This window comes from Mastigoproctus giganteus, chromosome 9 (genome assembly GCF_048544385.1).
Source record: "Mastigoproctus giganteus isolate SK-2022 chromosome 9, ASM4854438v1, whole genome shotgun sequence".
Lineage (NCBI taxonomy): Eukaryota > Metazoa > Arthropoda > Arachnida > Uropygi > Thelyphonidae > Mastigoproctus > Mastigoproctus giganteus.
This window is the reverse complement of record NC_143583.1, coordinates 90502923-90520628: the sequence shown is the minus strand read 5'-3', so window position 1 is coordinate 90520628 and position 17706 is coordinate 90502923. Positions and strand designations below refer to the sequence as shown.

The window sequence follows — 17706 nt, the reverse complement described above, 5'->3', positions numbered from 1 at the left end:
ATAAACAACTGCCGGAAGATCTACGTTAAATTGCTGGTGCGCGCAAGTCCTGATTAAAGTACTACCCGATCACCAATCCAATCGGAGCATTGAATCCTCTCTCTCTCCCTCGTCTCATTCCTCTATCAAGTGGTGAATCGCTTCATCGGAATTCATGAAAACGAGAGACTTCTCAGAGTGCAATCGGGCCTTAAATCATTTTAAGAGATTCTTTCCCACTGAGAAATCACGGTACACGCGGGACCCACTTCAAAGCAGGCTTCAATTCTCTTGTCCCAACCCGTTAGCCGACTCAGGTATGTAAAATCTTTACACGTGAAATTCAGCTGGATATTTAATCGCTCCGCGCAGTTTTTACAAAGGCCTGTTTCGTAAAAGGGGCGAAGATCCTAACAGTTCAAATTTTTACCAGATGAGCTTCGCTGGACAATAGTAAGCGTGTCTTACACCAAACTCCATGGCTCAAAAGTACAATGACACAATAAAATAAAATAAATAAATTTTCTGTTTATAGTCCAGATCGAGTTCACAAGATAAAGAGAATACAAGAAACAGCACCGTATTTAGCAGTAATGGGTTGAATCCCCAGGTCATTCAAAGCACGTGTACTTATACATTCTCGTACATGACCACTCGGCTACAGAAAGGTCAAAACCTTCAAGATACTTTAACCACACTTTTAAAGGCGTTGTATTCAAGTTGTTTTAAAAGTAAATTATGAAAATCCACCAAGGTTTTTCAATAAATTTTAATAAACACAGTTTATTGATCGAGAATCTGAACCACGTTTTTAAAACTTTTTGAAAGACTAATTGTTATGCAAATTAATCCGATTTGCAAACGCTGTTTTATTTCGAAACGAATTAAGGGTTTTTGTCTAGAACTAAATGTTTATAAAATAAGATGAGATGAGATAACGAATAAAGGGAATGCGTGTGTTCTTCACTACAGTACACAATTCTTCAATAATTTAACGAGATGCATGTTGCAGGAAAAAATAACAAACAAGTCTCTGAAATCTATAAAAAGAAACTTCCGTACCGAATATGTGAGAAATACTAAATATACAGTACTATACACTCTTGAATGTTTCCTTAATTAATATTTTTTTTGTTTCTTGCTAATTAAATAATAATGAATCCACTTCTCGAGGTTACCATTACCACATTGCAAACAATTTTTCGAAATATTACCGGAGTCCAGGAAAAAAACATATTAAAGGTAAACATTGATATTTATTTAACAATACTTCGCTGAGTTACTAAGGGCAGCTCCAAATTGTCCTGCCACATTTAAAACAATACCTAAAACATCCCAGACAAGTCATTGAAGCGACTGTTGGTACAGAACTCATGAACAAACCCGGAACTTCATTTGTAAACATCAATTATACTTCTACGGGCACTTTTCTTTTTTTTGTGTGATGGATATTGCAAACATGAGTCTTGATTTCATAAAGTGGAACTGGAATGTCCTTAATAGTCGCAGAATTGTTGCACACGACAAACAAATTTATCTTACCAGCTTGTTGGGAGCATTAGGAAGGAGTATATGACAATAATTAACAGGTCGGCCTTGTCGGGATCAAAACAGCCTCGTTTTAAAAGTTCACTTTCCAAACATGGTGGAGAAAGCGACAATAAAACTGCTTTTTACTGATGCCAGATGTCATTCAACTACCCAGCAAGTAGATATTAGTGTTTGCATGAAAACCTTCAATACGCTCAATTGGTATCATTAGTCAACGATTCGCCAATGAAATGATTCCACATACAGTATTAACCTCCTTTTGTCGCTGACAGTGGGGAATTTCACGGGTATAGGCGACAACCCTCTTGCTGCTAACCTTTTGACTGAGTCCCATTTATAATTTTTATCAGTGAAAACACTTAAGGAAACCCAGACGTTATCAGCCATTCCAGCTAATAATTTAATGCTGTTGACGTTCCAGCACGTAACACGTTCCAGCAAATGACATTTCGCTGGTGATTTTATGAGATGAATGTCGTGAGTTCCTTGTTTGCAGTGACAGAAATCAAAGTCAAGTGTGCATTGAAGCTTTTAATAGAATGCTAGCAGTGCTAGCACATAATAACACCACCAATAAAGATTCAAGATTGAATCCGGGCTCGCACCCACTAAAAGAGTCGTACATACTTAAAATGTATTTTCTCAAACTGCTCACTAGCAGTTTAACGTTTATTATATACGTTTGTTTTTAGTAACTTTTAATCAGTTTTATTTACTTTTTTTTTTCAGAAATTTTCTGGAATGGTCCATAGCTTGTATGAACCCTACTCTCAAGGACATTTTTTAAATGACATTTTTTTTTTTTTTTTTAAATGAGAACCCCAAGCACAAGAGGTATTAGAAGAACCTATAGTACTTAACATCGTGCATGGATTGAAGGTTGGGAAGATGAAAGATGATAATTGTTGAGATTAGACTTGAACATCTGTAGATTGTAACTCTCCGGAAATACTTGTTCCAGAAAACGGAAGTTGAATGAATACATGAGGAAGAAGAAAAGTTTGTTCTGTAAGTTTGATGCTGGACAGTAAAAGGATGCGGATAGGTTGTGGCACGTGTTAGGACTGGTTTGGAAGAGAGAGAGAGAGAGAGGGGGGGGGGGATAATTACAGAAACCAATTCAGAAGAAACTGCGCATGCAAGGATCTGCAGAAAAGGCATGCTGCAGAAACAGATCATCTTTCAGAGCGGAGAGATTTGGAAAGAGATGGGTCATTAATTAATCAAAACTGCCCTCTTTTGAATGGAATCTAGAAGCCTCAGAGAGGTTTTGGGGGCACGGCCCCAGATGTGGGAACGATATTCCATGGTATGGGGATTTACGATTTGTACAGAATGTACAAATTTGTACTGTTTGGAAGAAAAGTAACGCCAAGAGCGAAAGAGAAAACCCAGTTTTTTAGATGCAGAGGAAGCAATGTTTGTAATGTGCTTATGCCAAGTGAGGTTAGAAGTCAGGGTAATCTCCAGTAGAGATATATGATCTTGCCTAGAAATCAGAGTGTCATCGAAGATAAGCATAGGAGCAGAAGAATCCTTTTCTGCAAGAAACGATTGAAATCCACTAAGTTATTTTTGTCTCACTGGAGAATTACTTGAAGATCAGTATTTAAGGAACTGGTAGTAGATATTCAAGAAGTTAAAGCTGTTTGTGCAGGGCAGAATTTTCTGGTCAACGGAAGAAGGTCATTATGATACAAGAGGAAAAGAGTGGGAGAAAGAATCGAACCTTGGGGAACACCAGCATTAGTAGTAAAGTTAGAAGACAGAGCCATCTGCCAACACCTGCAGTGAGCGGTCAGAGAGAAAGCTGGATACCCAATTGCAAAAAACTGTTGGTAACCCATAAGATGGAAGCTAATTTAGAAGACCCTTATGCCAAACACGACCAAAAGTCTTTGAAATTTTTAGAGCAACTGCTCGAGTTTCTCTCCTCCTAATAAAACTATAGCAGATTCCAGCTAAACCCCTTTGAAGACCTGGATTTAAACAAATTTCTGATCTACCTCCACTTAACCTCTTTCTCTCTCTCCAGAGGAGCATACATAGATGCATTTATAGATATATTAATTTCGTATGCACATTGTCTCAATGATGGGGCCCCAATTGCCCAGACAGAAGAAACAAAGACAGAAATATGGTCGAAGAAGGCACTCCATGGCAGACACTACAATGATCCCCGTCAAGAAGACTACATAGATAATATGGCTTCGACGGTATAGCTCACGAACGGGAGACTCTTTCCCGATACCGAAGGAGTCATGTTCACCATCCAAGACCAGGTAATGAACACCAGTAGAAACTATAGGACGAAATACATCTCCAAGGATCCCGGGGTGACGGATGGCATGTCAACGATGGCACTTGGCCCAGAGAGGAAATTACAGAAGAAATTACTCATAGACACTACCAGGTCGCATGGATTCCATCAGAAGCTAGCGAAGAATACAAGTTTATCAAAGAAAGGTTAGTCATCACAAGTACGAATCCCAGGCTCTACTAGAGACTCCTACTCACAAACTATATTCGGACCACTCCATAATAACTGGCAAGACGATGGCGCACAACAGACTAAACATAACCCTCATCGACAAGAACGAAATGCCTGCCTACCTGATCGACATCACCAGCAGCCTCCAGAAAACCCACGAGTAAAAGATCAGGAAGTACACAGACCTTAGACAGGAAATCAAAGAAATGTGGGGAAAATGGAACAAGTAATAACCATTCCGATCACCGTGTCAACTACCGGCATGGTACCAAAGATCCTCCACAAGAATCTAGCAGCAATAGGCTTCCCAAAGAACACCTACATGGAACTCCAGAAAGCGGAGACCCTGAACACCTGTAGGATAATCAGAGTGTTCCTCGCCAACAAATAACAGTAACAACCAAATACCCACCCCATGCATTTTGTATCAGTACCGTCATGGGGCGGAAAAAATCCCTTGGCACTCGATGTATGCAACTTCCGTCCATTATAATATATGTAGTAATATGCATCTACAAAGATAAATTGCAACGCTGTATCTTGCCTGGACAGACAATCTATTTGCATTAAATTGAACCTATTCTACCTATATGCATTAAACTGAAACAAATACACAAATAAAATAAATAATCTTGCGACGTTTCCGGTTCCCACGTGGAATCCTGTCATCAGGCACAACTAAAATAGCAGTGTGTTTGAATATGTTACAGTTAATTGAACACACCTCAATAAAAACACGTACTTTCGAGAAGTCGCAACAAAAAAAAAGCGTATAATTATGAAACCTATAGAGATGAGGCCGCAGTTACTGCCAGTAAACGACTCATCACAGAGCATTTCCTTCCTCCATCACTTTATCCGCTCGCACTATTCCTGCAGTATTTAGATGTACAGCTAACTGTGAGCGCTGTCAAAATTTAAACACGACGCGAACTCGGTAGTAAAGGCTCCAGGCACCGATTTAGAGAGGGCGCTACTAGTATATAATTATTGAGGCACGTCAATTATAGCATTTTGATGTTGGAGAGCTTCTTTCTAACGATAAATGATAGATGCCTTACTCGATCAAAGGTTGCGTACGTCAGTCTGGATGTTCCTCTAGTTTGGTAGTAACTTATGAGAAAGTTATTTAAATAATTTAAGATTTCGTATCTCTTTTTATCAACAATCTCCAGGTGGCGCTTCTTCGCTACAATACAAACGTTTCCTAGTACTGTATTTCCTGCTCTATTTAGAATAAACGTAAACAGGTATCGTTCTGTTCATTTGCGTATGAAAATAATATTTCATTCACAATTAAAATTGTGAATGAAATATTATTCACGTATGCAAATGAACATAAATATTTAAGTTTATTTTGTCAGCTTTATGGCTTATAGTCTACAGATTTTGAAGCCTTTCAGCTGGCGTATTTGCAATTGTGGTGACGTAATTTAAGCCTAATAAGGTCACGCGAGGGGGGTTGCTTAATCCCAAACGTTTCCTTCGAAATTCACACAACGTTATTTCTCAATCCTGTTCTTGGGCACGCCACCGGTTATTAGGTTTCATTCACGAATACACACCATAAACGACTTGCGCAACCATGGTGGAGTTTCCCTGATATCTGTGGAAAGACACGCTGTTCGGCAAAGGATGTGCATCTGCAAGAATGAGGAGAAAAATTTTTCCAAGGCTTAATACTATTCGTGACAGCAAAGGAGCTTACCAAGATTCATAAACGGCACCAGCAGGGGCAAATCTAAACGTGTTTCCTACGTCTGAATTTCTTTAATGGTAAAGATAAGCCTTTTAACCTTCTGCTTGGCCCGCTTACAAACTCGCGGCTGCAGGGCAACCGATTTACAAACAAGTGCTGTCAGAAGAGTCAGGGAAACGTCAGCTTGAAGAAGGTGAGATCAGTTGATTGGCCACATCTGTCTAACTTTTCTCCCTTTCGTTTATCCCAGTACGGATCCATGCATGCCCCCCGTGGCGGAAAACTGCTTTAATTAATCTTAAAAATTTTTCGAAATCCTTGCGCGTTCTTGAAGGAGTATTAGGTCCTAAATCTCAACCGGAGAAGGGAATCGCTCTGCAGACTAACCTTGTATTCGTCGAGCATCGGCGGAGGGCAACTGGCGCCGTGTTTTTTTGTCGCTGTAGTGGTGGCAGACGTACCACCACACCCCTGCCACGAGCGAAGACCATGTGCGCGCACCTGTTCGAGAAAGTGAAAATTTTACGGAGGTGTGTTGTCCTCCCTCACTTACCACTTAGCCAGCGTTCTCCACCACTTCGGCAACTATCGGTTGACGGTGGATGGAGTTCAAAACATCGGCAGCTCCACAACGAAGCACGGCATAGAAATGTTCATCACTTCGACCGGGTCACACTGGGGATACACGACTCACTGTAGGTAAACTTCCCAGGCTTTTTGAAGGACGCAAGCGGAGTTTTTTGCCGCCGGCTCCAGGTAATAATGGGAGCCCGTGCAGGCTCGGCCACCTCTCCCAGCTTTTACTTGTACAGTCGAATGGCAAGACGCCAGCGTCGGCGCCGAACTTGTTGTTGGTGCGCAGCAGGCCCTCAGGGAAAAAGGTACATCCCTCTACTACTTGAAGCGAGCTAGGTGTGCGATCGCTGCTCCGTCACGTGACATTACGGGCCCCTCCTAGACCCTACAGTCACTACGAGGCAGTGATCTCTAGCAGAAGAAAACAACCAAGTGCCGGAGGTTGTTCCTCTCCGGTGGGTCAACGAGTTTGGCGGGCGGTGTGATTTAAATGTCGCTACGACACTCGCTACACGTAACAAAGCGGCACCTACAAGTTCCAGTGCACATGGTCGCCGAAGAGAAAGAGACGAAACGACGAAAGGAAGGTTTGGGGTGGGGAGGATGGGGGTGAATTTGATGGCGTCAAGTTTTTTGTCATTAGCGAACAGAAGTTTAACGCGTGATTGTCAACCACCTCGTTATTTGTTCCATTGTTTACAGGTAAGGGAGGCTTCCGCACCAAGTCGCACGACCCTGCAGGAGTCAAAGTCCATTCTGGGAATTCCTGTAGGTCAAAGCCATCCGGCAACCATTGCATGACTACGAAGGTCATTTGATTGTTGTTCTTCGACCTAGCTCCGAATAACTAAGCGCAATTAATTCTTCTCGGCAGAGGAAAAAGAACACGGTGGATATGCTGCCTTTACCCCTTCTTTCCTCAAACTGGGTTACAGCGCCTCGTATTTAAACCACAGCGTCTTTGAAAGGATCCCGGATGAAGCACCAAAAAGCTGATTTCAACAACCCGAATTATACGAAATATTCGAGGTGATTGAATGAGATAGCCCACAATCTCGAGGAATCCAAACATCCAACCCGGAATTGTATTACCTAGCAGGAACAAGATCGCGATATCAAGACCATTCTAAGGAACCCGGTAGGCTCTGAACAGGAACTTGCTCCAAATTCAGAGCACCTCTCACTAACCTTGAAGGGCTGAGTTGATAATTCCAGCAAACACAATGAGTATAATCAAGACCCAAGATGATTCAACAAAATACTACAAACATGAAAGATGCAAAAATCAAACAGTGCGACCATGAAAGATATGGGAAGCAAAATCAAAATGAAAGATACAGGAAGCAAATACCTACTAACCGATAACCCACCCTGTAATCCTGTTAAGACTTTTATCTGATCCCTTCATTGTAACTTAAAAGAACTTGAAATATATGCTCCAAGAATTGCAAGTTTCACTGTCAGTATATACTGGTATATACACTGCCCTACCATTAATATCCGGACACCCCTCCATGGATGGGGAAACAGGTCCCATGCATGCAACACATCACACAGAACCTGCTATAATTTAATACGCACTTGGGCTTCAAACAGACAATTGCAAAAGTGGGCATGCAAGATGACACGTTCAACAGAATTACCTCAACAGTTCAACAGAATTGAACACCTCAACAAATGCTAGACGCCGATTAACATGGTGTAAGGAGCGCGAATCCTGGACTACAGAGCAGTGGAAAACAGTCCTATGGACAGACGAGTCGGGGTTCGCACTCTACCAGTCTGATGGCCGTTCCTGGGTGTAGCGAATGCCTGGAGAACAGTTCCTTCCTGGTTGTATCCTCCCAACAATGAAGTTTGGTGGAGGCAGTGTCATGGTATGGGGCTCATTTTATGGTTTGGCTTGGGCCCATTAGTCGTTATTGACAAAACCATGAATGCTTTGCAATACCATTATTCATTATATATGTACTTGTCTACGGTGGCACCCAGACTAACGTCTATCTCCACCAGTATATGATGTGTTCAAGTATTTTACTAATGGGCCTGTAATGTAAAGTGTGTGTAATATGTTATAAGAAAAAAAACAAGAAAAAAAAAACAGGCTTCTCTGCAACCAGGGAGCAGGCACCACCTAAGTATCTGTTACCTGGTGCCTGTCCCTTCCCACGTGAAGCCCGGTCAAGGGTCTCCTTCACTGTCTGTGCTGTTTGCACTAACACCCCTCCCACCCACCGGAGGTAGTGCAATACCGGTGGGTGCCAACAATCCCACTGCGTTCCTTGAGTGGGCCGGGGTTCAAGCCCGTGCCTACTAAATACGATAAATATTTGTATTGACGATTTATTGTAAACTCTACTGACTTGGTTGTTGTGCCGGAGTATAAACAGAAAATTTATTTACCAGGCTGCTGATACCTGGAAGCCTATAAAAAAAAAAACCCACTCCAAACCTATAAGGTAAGTTCCGCATCAGTTTTCTTTCTGATGCCTGCAAAGGAAAAAAAAAAAAAAAAAACTCAAACGAGTTTGAAATTGGAGGAAAATAAATAAATAAAAAATAATAAATAAAAAAATATATTTTTTATTTATAAAAAAATAAATATAAAAAATAACATATAAAAATTAATTAATTAATTATTAATTAATTAATTAATTATTAATAAATAAATTAATTAATAATAAATTAAATTAATAATATATAAATAAATTAATTAAAATAATAAAGAAAGAAAGAAAATAATGATTAATAAATAAAAATAATAATAAAATTAAAAAAAAACAACCTACAAGAGTTTAAATCCCGCATCAGTTTTCTTTCTGATGCCTGCAAAAGCAATTGAAGAAGGGAAAAAAAAAAAAAAATCCTTCAGCAAAGCAGAAAAATAAAAAAAGTGTACAATTCTAATCTATATTAACCACTACAGATAGCTGTTTCCTTTTTTTAAATACATTTGTACAAAATTCCTGGAAAACTGAAAAATTCTCTGAACCCATTGAGCTTCAGTTACTCGATTAAAATCTGGTATAACTGATCTTAAATTACGCCTAAATTCCTCATAAAGAGGACAATCATAAAAAAACATGTCCCCATGTTTCAGGTAATCTACATATACAGAAAGGCTCCTCCTGCAAACCTAAGACACATAACTTATATTTAAGCGAACCATGCGATGTGATTATATAAGAGTCTTCCATGGGGAAACAACCATTTATTATATTTATTTCCAAAATTAAAACATACATCAGGAATAAAAAGCCTAGTTACAGCACCAGTCACGCTGGTGCTCCAACGTTCTTGCCATATTCCTGTTAACTTTAATAAAATATTTTTTCCTCTCTCTTCCGATCAATCAAAATATCATTCGTAATTCCCATGATTGTAACTTGTCTGCCCTTCCTTAAAAAGTAACTAAAAGCTCTATATACAATATACAAATCCAAGGGGGAGTGCCCCAGCAAGCACCTGAAAGGCATTAGTCGATACTGTCTTACACACTCTCAAAGTTGTTAATAACATAATACGCTGTAATGAATTCAGCTTTTCTTAAAACTTGACATTGCTTACACGCTTAAACCAGATAGAGGCAGCATAAGCTACAATGGGTAAAAAAATAGCCTTATAGTAAAGACTGAGGACCCTTTTACCGAGCCTCCAGTCTTTCCTGGTAATCTGGATTATAGAGGCTGTGTATTTCTTTACTTTACCACTTAAGTATTCGAAGTGGGGTGTAAAAAATAAATTGTCATCCAACAAAATCCCTAAATATTTGACCTGAGACACCAAAGGTATCTGGTTACTATTAATAACTAATCGGGGTGGTCTCCTGTGGTCCAGTTTACCTTTCAATAACATCATTGCAGTCTTATTAGAAGAAATTCTGAGTTTATTATTCATTGTCCAATTCATCAGGCTACCGACTAGCCCTTCTAGTTTACCTTCAATTACTCGTCTGGAATTCCCCTGCACACACAGCACTAGTTCATCCGCATATGCCACCTTGTGAAAATCCACACAGTCTTGTTCTGACCAAGTGTTGAGGACCAGATTCCCAAAAATCGGTCCCAACGCTGTGCAATACCAGGACATCCTGGACAATTATGCCTTCTAACATTATGGCAATACTTCGGGGAAGGTCCATACCTGTATCAGCAAGACAAGGCACCATGCCATACTGCTTGGGTCGTAACAGAGTGGTTTGAAATCATTGGTGTGGAAAAGTTGGATTGGCCAGCCCAGAGTGTTGATCTGAACCCTATCGAGCGTCTTTGGAATCTATTGGATCGTCGGGCACGTGCACGTCGAGATCGCCCAAAGAACAAGGCCGAACTGGTGGCTGCGTTAAAGGCCGAGTGGAGGAACATATCACCTGACGTTTATAAAAAGCTGGTTGAGAGTATGCCGCGAAGATTGAAGGCCCACAAATAAAGCAAAAGGTTTCAGCACAAAATATTAAATGACACAATAAAAGCTCTTTTTTGTCTAAAGGCAGGTGTCCGGATATTAATGGTAGGGCAGTGTATATTATCATGTAATGCAAAAAATAGACAAGCTGGACTTAAAACAATGCTGGTGCTGGATATATGCGTTATTTTCCATTAATAATTTCCAATCATCTCACGTAAGTGGCTATCATCAGATATTTACGTACGTGAAGAAGGAAATACAAAATGTTTATTTTAAAATTTTATTTTGACTAGCGCAGCCAAAGCTTGTGGCTTCTTAGAACTATATTGCTAACACTAATCTTCCTTGAAGATTACCACAGCCCTTGGCCATCCGGGGAGTTTCAACAATTTCGGCTTAATAAACACATTTTAATAATAATAATAATTCGAAACATCGTGCAGAAAATTCAGGGCTGGGCCTGAATTTTCAGAACCACCTCAGACGTCAAATAAAATTGCCTTGGTAGGAAAACTCTCACCGTGGTGAATACTATATATGTAGATTTAGCTCTAAAAGCAGTTCTCTGGACATGGGCCGCCTCAAAGTAACAGGGAATACAACCTCGGACATTAGGACAGTAACATTACCAACCATTCAGTCCGAAAACGAACATCAGAGGGAGTCATTTGGAACTACAGTGTTTAATACAGCTCGGCACTAGTGCTTTTGCTTTTTACCATGCAGACGGCTGAATAACGTTTTTTTTTTATTAATCGCTTGCATGATTACTATGCAGATGATTTATTTTATTGTGGTGCAGTTCTGCGTTCTAGAATAAATAAGAAGAAGAAAAGTCCAAAAGAGGAATTGAGAACAATCGTATTCTTGTGGGTGTTTCTGGTCCGACATATTTCAGTTAAACTATGTTGCAACAACTTGTGTCATAACTCACTATAAGCAGGGTTCCTTGAAAACCTTTGTTGAAACACGGAAGCTTTGAGAAATTGAACAGATGAAGAGCCAGTGGGTGGAGGGCCAGCTGTTCGATGTTTCCTATTTTAGATGAACGATTCTAGTTTTAAGAGGTCCTTTGGGGTGGACCTGGTCGTCTAACTTGTCACAGATGTTAAGTTAAGCCTGAGAACAATTTCCTTATATTTATATCGATGATTAGGGCGAGCCCAATAGATATATCACTGGCAAGATATGTCAATATGTCAGGGATTTCATTTCTTGCTTAATACCACCGATTAATTCTACTGTCTGATTGTTCAAGACTGCGAGCATATATTTCATTCGTTCAGAAAGTGCCACCAAATTGTGTAGTAGAGATGCAGCCCACCTTAATATATTTCTTTCTTTTGCACATCTGTTCATTGATCTTCAAAAAACTAATGTATGTACCATGTTTTCAAAAGTATAGGAACACTAAGCGAATAAGAACACTTTATACAAATTGTCGATTATGCAAATATTGTAGAAAGTAACTCTAGAGGCAGTAGTTTGGTAGCAGAGGTACACAGGAGTGATTCAGAAATGGAGATCAATATTTCAAGAGTGTGACTCCCTCGAAAAAAACGACTTCGTTAAAACTACTTGACCCCTAAATTCAGTCTTTTGTTAGATGATAATATGCATATTAATGTGGCTGTATCAATCACAAATGATAGTACTGGTCAGATGCAGCAAAAATATAGATTTTTTCTCGTGAAACTTTTCACTCTACAGTCTCATTGAAATTCTCCCAATCCCAACTTAACTTTCGTGGACTTTTTTTACTTGAAAATAAAAATGTTCCGAAATAAGTCTCAACACACTGCGGGTTCATAAAACATTTCCAGATATAACCAGTGAGTTTTGGATGCTGAAAGCAGACACCTTGAACATCTTTTATAAGATGAATTATTTTAAATAGTCTGAGATAGTAAATGTGTTTTCTATAATACTGCACTTCCAAGCATTTTCTTGGAGATTAACGATCTACAAAAACTATGTAGAATGTACTTTAGGAGTTATTTTAAGGACCTGCTTAGTACCTACTTTAAGGGTTAGTTTTTAAGGACTTAAAGGGAATATTTTTAGAACTCATGTAGGATTTTAAGGGGCTATTCACAGATTACTTAATACAAAGACGGATCATTGACAGGAATCGAACCCAGAATTCTCCACACGAATGGCAGATGGCAATGAATCATGCCGACTAAGCTGTCAGAGAGAGAGAGAGAGAGAGAGAGAGAGAGAGAGAGAGAGAGAGAGAGAGAGAGAGAGAGAGAAAACGAATTCGCTCGTACTGCTTGTGACTGTCCGTTAGTTATAACGCAATTACATAAAATCAGAAGAGTTTACAAAGAATATGAGAACAGCACCTTATATAGCATTCACTCTGGTTAGAACCACAGTTAACTCAAATGCGTGTGCTACTCGCATTTGACCACTCGTCTGTGGCAGTCGACATATTTGTAGAAGCTCATTAGGCATCCAAAGAACTTGATAATTTTATTCGCGTTCTATCCAGAACTTTTAATAGGTTTTTCCTCGAAAAAGTCTGATAATATCCAGATAGCATCTGAACTGTTGTTGTTTCTAATTCCTCTCCCACCCCTACTGGATGCAGAAGTGATAATTACATTACCTATGTCGTAGTGACACAACCAAGCTTAACCTCTTGCATTCAAATATCGAAACTAAAAATATCGAAATTTTTATTTTCGATATTTTCAAAGGCTCCATTATGACACTACCTGAAAAGGTAGAGATTATGTTCACATATCAGGTTGCAGGTGAAAAATGGAAAGGCCGGTATAATTCATGAACGTTTATTCTGGTTTTAAATCCTCCAGGATGAAAAACCAGAATTTTCCTAAATACACGTCCTCTACATGTCTGGACGTCACGAGGAGGGTACAAACTGGCCTATAAACACACACACACACACACACACACACACACACACACACACACACACACACACACACACACACACACACAATTTACAAACCTAAATGCAGCTTCTAGAAGGCTGGGCAGCATGGGTATTCAGATTTTTGTTGTAATAAGCTTACCCTACAGAGGTAGGACATTAAAAGTGAAAGTAAAGGAAAATAAACAAGTATAATTGCAATAGAGTGCATTGCGTGCTGCTATTTGCTTATTACAACGTTAAATATTATTCTTAAAATAACTAAAAATAAAATCGGAAGTCATTTAGCAAGAGAAGAAAGTATAACTATGAAACTACTAGCACGCTCTGGTGTCCTATTCATTTTGCTCGTACTTATGTTTTACTCATTAATATTGCATGAGATAGTTGAGAGATGAGTTCTGTATTCAATTCACATCAGTCTTTTGTTTCCACAAGTCACGTGACAAAGTAGCTGGTGCGTTCGTGCCACGATTTTAATGAGATGCTAAGTGTTGCACGTACCATGACAGTAATGAGTTAGTAATAGCCAAAGTGTGACATCTTAAAATTATGTAAAAAATATATATATAATAATAAAAAAATAATTTATAAAAAGGATGCAACTTGCTGACTCGGATTTCTACGCATTTCAAAGTAGGGTGAATGAACTCCAAACACCAAAGAAGCAAACAAAATGCAACCTAAGAACATCTTATCCTTAAAACTATATACGCGAGGTATTAGTCAGGTAACAAAATTGCTCCGCGTGTAGAAAAAGACACGAGGAGGAAAATAAAAGTACCGCATTTTAATGAACTCGCAGATTGGGCTGTTGTGCGTCTACAGATTTTACGAGAAACAGACAGAAGATCCCTGGTGAAAAACAAAACTCAACACGCTATAATATCGTAGATACCCATTGTGATGGCATTGTCCATTGTGCACCGCTGGAACAGAAAAGATGATTTAGGAAGCATTGACCTCGGTTACGACTCCTAAACGGCTAATATATGTTCAACGGTAAACATCGAGGAAACTGAATAAACATGCCTGCCCTTTTTTTGACTTTACTTCGGACGATAATAGCTCGAACGAGAAGGAAATGATCCGGAAAGGTGATAGACAAGAGTGTGTGTAGTCCACCGCTGGGAAATTTATGGCGGGTGCAATCAGAAGGTGCATCTTAGATAAGAGGAATTGCTTCTTTGATTTTCCTTAAGATATTTCGGACCTGTAGGACGGATTGTTCAAGACCAAAGTCAAATGACGTACAGTTGGATGTCTGGGTATATATTTTTTAAATCCTAACAGAGAATAACAGTTAAGAAAGTTGGTCACTGAGTCAGAGACTATTCTTATGTGTCATAGGTTTCTTTTGAGAATTATATTTGCTATAATTCGGTTTTTAGGTGATAAAGGGTTCGGTAAAGGTGCTATAATGTATTGCTGAATTATAAATGAGTTATAAAAGGTGTAAATGTCTTGATTAAATCGTATAATTTAGTTCTCCATTTAATGTTGTTCTTTGTTTGATTTATTGGTGCAAGGGCCACTAAGGCCATAATATATCCATAGTTGGTACAGGTTTGGTAGATTCAGATCAGATGTCTTCATTTAATGTCTGGTTATTTAAAGTTAAATAATCTTAGACTTTTATTGACGAAAAACAGATTAAAAAAAAAAGACAGGGAATCTTCTAAGACTTAGAAAAGTCTTCACTACAAGCAAATGAAATTATGTGAATTGAGAAACACATCGCTACCCCCAACCCTAGATAGATGCTAGCTCTTATCGAGATAGTGACGTCATCATTTCTAACTTTAGCTTTGATCGCTGGTCGGCACATACTCATGTTCTCCTGAGAAAATTATTATCACCAGGTCTATAATTGAAGGACATCCTTTTCCCGAGCATGCAAGGTTTACAGCAATCGCAAGCACTGACAATATCCGGTGAACTTACCGTGTACGTATTTATAAACTTCGCAGTCCATGGTCCGTCAGTAGAGCATCCCACCCGGAAGTCGTAGAACACAACGACCTCTATCATCTGTGGTTATCGCAGGCTAGCATTCCGATTTGAGGATGCACGGATAGCTCAGTGTGGATCTTACCACTAATATAGGTCCCAACAGTTCACACTACCATGCAATGAGTCGTGTGCAAAGAATGCCGGCTAGGAGCGTAGTCCTATTTAAAAGAAGTTGGTAAAAAGAGGTGTAACAGAATTAGATGGTTCCGGGGGCTATATTATTAACCCCTTATAGAACATAGCTCATACGGCGTGGGGACACCACACACTCTACCTGTTCTCCTTTATGCGTAGTATTTCCATACACCAGGTGCAGAGATGCATAAAGAACTAACGGCTCTCTTCTGTTTTGAATTTCAAGCTGAGTGCATTTCTACGAACTGCATGACGTCCGCGCTGTGTGTGTTTATCTCGTGCTGTAGTCCATTAATCATGTTCTTCAAGAAAGCCCAGAGGTCTGTTGAGGGACACTTTTACACGACTGTCGAGGAGGGGAGGTAAAGAATGGATCCAGCCAGAAAACGAGTATAATTACTCCTATTAATTAGGCTAATTATAGCTGATAACTACACAAGTTGCCTTTGTATTCTACTCTTAACATTGCAGTTCAATGCACTCACCACAACAGTTCGCGTCAGACACTCTAACCTACCATCCAAACAATAAAGTACTGTGACTTGGACTTTACTTCGTTTTATTTGTTTATGGAATAGAGGGCATAAAAACAGAGGTATGTGAGAGTCGAGTTTTTAGGAAGAGAGCATTCAGTCGTACTCCAAATGGTGCAATATTTTTTCTTGAACATTTTTCCCTCTCTCTTTCTCCGTTTTCCAATTTTATTTTTGTCTTCGTGGTTTTATATACTGATTCTCCACACCCACTTCCTCTGTCAGAGGCGTGTCTCTTGCAACGTAACAATATCCTTTCAGACATAGACTAACTACCCCCTTTTTTCGAGGGGGATTAGCCATTAAGCATCTGACATCCTTTCTTAATTGCCATCATCAACCGTCACTCACTCCTCCAAATATCAAGCTCTCAGTTCGTTTTTTATCCTTGCCCTACGTTAATGGACCACAACTTCCGTTATGGTATGAAAAATAGAGCAGACTTTTCGCTTTCTCACTTATGACCTTCAGCTTATCGCATCACAAACCCGATATTCTGTATTTCACTTAGAGACAAATGCATAAATATGACCCGTCTCGAATAAATCCATAAATAGATCTCTCATATTACTGTTTTCATTACGATTAAAAAGTCTCGTCTATTAAGCAAGGGCCAATAAATTTACTTACTGAAACAAATATTGTCCTTGATCAATTTTCTCACTATCTTTGGCAACACCACCACTTCCAAGAATCCCTTGGTGTTGCACTATGATCAGTTACCAGCTTTCCGATCAGGTGACTGGGGGTCCTCTGTCCATCCACTGACGAGTGACAAATCCGCTGTAAGAAATAAAGTAAAGCTGTTATAAAGGCATTTTTTTGTTGTTATTTTGAAAAGTGACTCATTAGTCAGTAAAGGAACTCTTTTGATTTCGTTACTGTAAGTTTTAGTTGCCTGAATGAAAGACAAGTGGTTCTTATACATTCAAGCAATCGTTACTTTAAATAAGAGGTAAAAAGAGAGGTAAACTTTCACTTAAAAAAGAAACAAAACAAAAAAAAAACGATAAGACTTTAGAAACTTCGTGTGAATTAGAAGTCCAAGCGGGTGGGTACACGATTATTCAGTTCGATCCGTGATTGAGATCCTAGAAAAGGCCCAGGTTTGAATCTCGTTAAATGATACTAGGAATTTTTATGCTTGGCTGAGTTAGTCGTTCTCAGGCGAGGCTAGCGTGGCTTTTTCACCAGGAAAGTCGGGTTTTTCATACAGTAAACAGCAAATCAACTACAGAACACACGCAATTTTTATGTTATATACAGTGTAATATGTCTAAGTTGCTGATGCGCCTAAAATCCTACAACTACAAGTTAATAGTACTGACATAAGACTGGCGAACATCATCCTATGGAAATTTAGGGATCAGAGATACAGTAATTAAGTCGGTCGGTCCTGTCAGAGGACTGCATAGTTTTT

General features: G+C 39.3%; 1 protein-coding gene across 2 annotated transcripts in view; it reads right to left on the bottom strand.

The window, feature by feature from the left end:
* The window catches only part of LOC150080534 (semaphorin-5A-like), a 240986-nt gene extending 224053 nt beyond the window's left edge, over positions 1-16933 (bottom strand). The window contains exon 1 of one of the 2 annotated variants that reach the window (XM_090381775.1): positions 16917-16933. The gene's annotated coding sequence lies outside the window, so the exon portion shown is untranslated. Of the gene's footprint in view, positions 1-6273; positions 6519-16916 lie in introns of those variants that run through there. The other variant, XM_090381774.1, reaches the window with a different exon arrangement.
* Between the last annotated feature and the right edge of the window lie 773 nt (positions 16934-17706).